This window comes from Ambystoma mexicanum, chromosome 6q (assembly GCF_040938575.1).
Source record: "Ambystoma mexicanum isolate Mex_15411 chromosome 6q, UKY_AmexF1_1, whole genome shotgun sequence".
NCBI lineage: Eukaryota > Metazoa > Chordata > Amphibia > Caudata > Ambystomatidae > Ambystoma > Ambystoma mexicanum.
In genome coordinates this window covers 1031436741-1031441579 of record NC_090937.1, presented here as the reverse complement: position 1 = coordinate 1031441579, position 4839 = coordinate 1031436741, and positions in this window count along the sequence as shown.

Sequence of the window (4839 nt, the reverse complement as noted above, 5' to 3'; positions counted from 1 at the left end):
CCTGTTGTGTGGATTAGACACTGCTCCTTTCTTCATGACGCGAAATATCACAAATTGCTTAAACAAAAGCTATGCACACAGCCATTTTCTCCAGCAACTTTGTAAAACAGTTACACATTTTTGTAATAAACTCTAATAAGTAAGTGAAACTGTTCTTCATTTAATATAAAATGGGGATTCATTCACCGCATTGTATGGTTAAATTACACGCCTCAGCATAAAGTCGTCACACACAAGCAAAATACACAGTGGATAGAAACATTACAACGCTGACACACACATGTAAACATAACATTTTCTGGTGTTTGATACCATTCCAAGATGACATCCGTACACATTTTATTTTATTTCAGATGCAATGTACCAATAAAAAGTTACTCTCTGCATCATGGTGCAGCTGATCATTGGGAGCCACAGTATTATATTTGTTAAACCATCACACCATCAGTGGAAGTCATAGTTTAGTTCTAATAACAGCATCAATGTACTAAACGGAGTAAATAACAATAACAGCAAAACAATGTATTTCAGCGCAAAAGTGGAAAAAACATCAAAATACAATAAGAAAATAACTTCAACAAAAGAAGCCGTAAAATAAACTCTTCAAAACGCTTGACAATCATCTCCCAAATCTAAAAAGTTGAACTTGCTTCTACAAAATGGTTAATACAGTAACAGAGCATTTTCGATCATGTACTTTTTCTACATTGTCGACCAGTTTATTGAAACTGGGCCCCAATACATGCTCCTGCAAGAGCGCTGGCAAAGGGGTAAAGCACTCCCAGTCAAAACCTACAATAGGCTAGTGGCGAACAGCAAAGGACATGCTATGATATGATTGCAGATATTACCGGCACCCATAGTACCTGTGTCGGTAATGCCTGCATTTATTTGCAGTGTTACCAGCACTTTTACCACACTGCCTAACCTATAATGACCCACATAGAGAGAGTGATCTACCAACAAATGAATTTTTAAGTGATAATATGGGTGATTACAATCTTCATATCAAGATTAAATAAAACTGTTCCTACGACAACTGTGAATTATTTTTTTGTGAAAGCTTACAATCTTTGTCTATGTAGTTGAAATAAGGCAGGTCTACACATTAGTCATTGTTATGCACACTTTCCTGGCAAGGTACATGGTTCCTTCATAACAAGAAGTATCGGTGTGGACAATGCCATGTGTACTCTCTGCAGTAGAAAATAAGGTTAGGACTTTTTTAGCCCTCCACACTCTCATTTTCTCTTGAGTCAGCTCACCCTTTGAAGCCCTGCCTATTAACTCCAGAACTACGCACAGGGAGTGATACTGCAGAGAACTGCACACATTAGAAGAAGCACAGAACATATTGAAAGAAATTGATGCCTGAAAACAGCTTGAAATATGTTATATGCTACTAAGTAAAATGTATGAACATAATTACTTTTTGTGGTGTGTTTGGCATTGGGGCTGTAAAGAGGAAAAAAGCAATGCGACCACATGAAGTGCTGAGCAGTGATGATAAAGCCAAAACAAGGAAGTGATGAAAGGAAGACACTTACACAGTCAGTAAATTGCAAAATCCTTTACTTAAAATTGAAACACGGGGCCTTGGAAACTCCCTCGCCCCAACGTCACTTTCCCTTCTCCAGGGAAAAAGGACAGCAACGGTGGTCCACCCACATAACGATGTGGGCGGGAGATACTTCGGTATGACGAACTGACATCTCCCCCTTTTTTAAACTATCAGGTATTTGTCTCTTCTCACTCCATCTCTTCAATGAGTCTGTGAGGTTTTATGCGACTCTTCTGTGGCCTTCCTGATCAACGAGGAGTCGTCCCCGTCTCACAATAGTGCACACATGTGTCCTCACCCTCAGATGCCTCGCTATCTCCTAGGTAGAGTTTGTCTCGTTGTCTTTCCTCCACGCTGTGCTCGTTTCTCTCCCATGTGTGTTCCGGGTTGTTCATCGTGCGCTTGAAGTGTGAGACGTTGCGGGTTACTGAGGAGTGATCTGCTCTCTGTGCCGTGACCATTGTTCCTTTCTTGTGCGTCACTGTCAGTGGGTCTTTTGCAAAAGTGGCATCCTCCTTTCATTGTTTTGGTTGACGCATCCACACCTGGTCTCCTAATTCCACTGTTGATTCCTGAGCTCGCCTCTTGCGGTCTGCAGCTTCCTTCATCTTCGCCTTTGCTGCTTCGTCTCTTTCCTTGGCCTCCTGTTCTAGCGGTGTGGTGCCTGCAGTGCTGGGGTCTTCAGGTAGTCGAGTTTTGACTTGTCTTATGAACATCAGGTCGGCCGGGCATATCCCTGTCGTGCTGTGCGGGGTGTGCCTGTAATCCCTCAAGAATTGGTAGAGGGCCTGTTCGAATGACTTGTTGAGGATGGGGGCTATTTGTAGTGTTCTTTTAACGTTAGTCATGAATCTCTCTACGATGCCATTTGCCTGTGGCCATCAAGGCGTTATTTTTCTGTGGTGAAACCCCATATATTTGGAGAAGTTCTCGAAGTCCTGACTCATGAATGGCGGCCCATTATCAGATTTTATCAGCCTCGGAATACCATACGTGGACAACATGCGGTCAAGGGCCGGAATGATGCTTGATGCGGCTGTGCTCTCCATGATTTGGGCTTCAGGGAATCATGAGTGTTTGTCTATGAGTACTAGCACGTAGGTGCCGTCTCGTAACAGTCCGAAGAAATCCACCGCTAGTTCCTCCCAGACATGTCCTAGAAGGGGTGACATCTGGAGTGGGTTTGGGTGAGGTGGTGGTGCTATTTGTTCACACGTCAGGCATTTCCCCACTATTTCTTCCACCATGGCATCGAGCCTCAGGAACCACACTTTTTCTCTTAGTAGCCGCTTGGTGGCGACCACCCCTCGGTGACTTTCATGTGCCACGTGTATGGTTTTTGCTCACAGAGTCTCCGAGATGAGTACCTTGCATCCCTTTAGTACGACGTGTTCGTCTACTATAGAGAGTTCATCTCGGACGTGGTTTATCCATTTGATGTCCTCTTGAACCGCCTACGGTGCCTGTTTTGCCTGTTGCCTCATGTGTGCTCTCCTTTCCGTCTGTATGCAGTGTCGGACGATCTGGAGGGCTGGGTCCTGTTCCGAATGTGTGATGACGTCTGCCCACCCCACAGGCTGGGGTTGTAGGTGGTGGACTACGTAGTTGATGTACTCATCCGCTATTGATGGCTGGGGGCTTGCTGATCCAGTTAGGTTGCGAGATAGGTAATCTGACGGGTTGTCCTCTTTTCCCAGACGGTGCATGATGACAAATTTGTAGTCTTGCACGTGTAAACTCCACTTGGCTATCCGCGGGGGCATTCTCGCCTTGGGGTCTCCGTATATTGTGAGCAGAGCTTGATGATCCGTCGTGATCGTGAATTCCTTCCTGTACAGGAACAAATGAAAGTACTCACACGCCCATACCAACGCCAAGCTTTCTTTTTTCGCTTGGGAATAGGCTTGTTCTGTGGGGGTCAGGCTTCTGCTGGCATACGTGCACTATATAGACGTTTGTGGGTGCCTCGGGGTCCCTCTGTGTCAGGATGGCTCCCAGCCCGACGGGGCTGGCGTCGACTATTACCTCTGTGTCTCTTCTTGTATCGAAGTAGGCCATGTCCTCCGCTTTTGCGATGGTGTCGCGTATGGCTTTAAAGGCCTTCTGGAAGTCCTCAGACCAGGTGTACGGTTGATCTTTGCGCGTTAGCAGGCGCAGTGGGTTGCTGACGGTGGCATAGTCCTTCAGATATCTGGAGCAGTAACTGTCTAAACCGAGGAACGACTGCAGTTCTGTTGCAGTCTTAGGAGACGAGGCCGAGTTGAGGGAAGCCACCTTGTCCAGGTCAGGCCGCATGCCTTTGTTGGAAAAGATATGTCCAAAACATCGTAGGGAGCCTTTGCCAAATTTGCATTTGGCTTTGTTGAGTGTAAATCCTGCTGCTTCCAGGGCCACACATACCCTGTGAAGTGCTGTGTCATGCTCCTGCTTAGTTTTTCCGAAAGACGAGGACATCATCGGAGTAGTTTAAGCAGTTGGGTACGTGCCGGATGACACAATGAATTTCTTCTTGGAAAATCTCAGCTGCTGATGAGATTCCGAAGCTGAGCCTCTTGTACTGGAATAGCCCTAGATGAGTCACGAAAGTTGTTATGTACCTTGATCCCGAAGCTATTTTGATTTGATGGTACCCTTTTGTCAGGTCGAGTTTTGAGAAGACTTATGCTCCGTGCAGGAGATGGATCATGTCAGTTATCCTGGGTGCTTGATGCCTCTCCCTTTCAATCGCTGCATTGGCTCTTCTCATGTCCATGCACAGGCGTATTGATCCATCTGGGGATTTCTTGGGGACCGGGACTATGGGAGATACCCAGCGGGTCAGTCCGGAGACAGGTTCAATGACGTTGAGTTTGATGAGCTTGTCTAGTTCTTCCTCTACTTGTGTTGGATGTTCACGGGTATCCCGCGGTAGTGTTGGGCGACTGGCGGGACATCAGGGTTGATGTGGAGTTGTACTTTTCGGTGTTTCAGTTTCCACAAGCCTTTGAAGAGATTTGGGAAAGCCTGTTCTACGCGTTCGGGCCTGGCGAAGTATTTGTGGACCATTAGTTGGTATAGTATGTGGACCAGGCCCATTTCTACTGCCGTCTTGAAGCTTAAAATGCATCCGCTGTTGGCTTCCGTCTTTAGAATGTGTAAGGGAATCTTTGTGGCGTGAGATTTGTGTAGACACCATGCCGAGATTGTGCCTTTGCAAGGTAGTGGGGTCGTTGCTCCGTATGGGTAAATGTCTACTGTTGCCTTGCAGATTTTTGGCGGGCTGATGAGCGAGTTATATG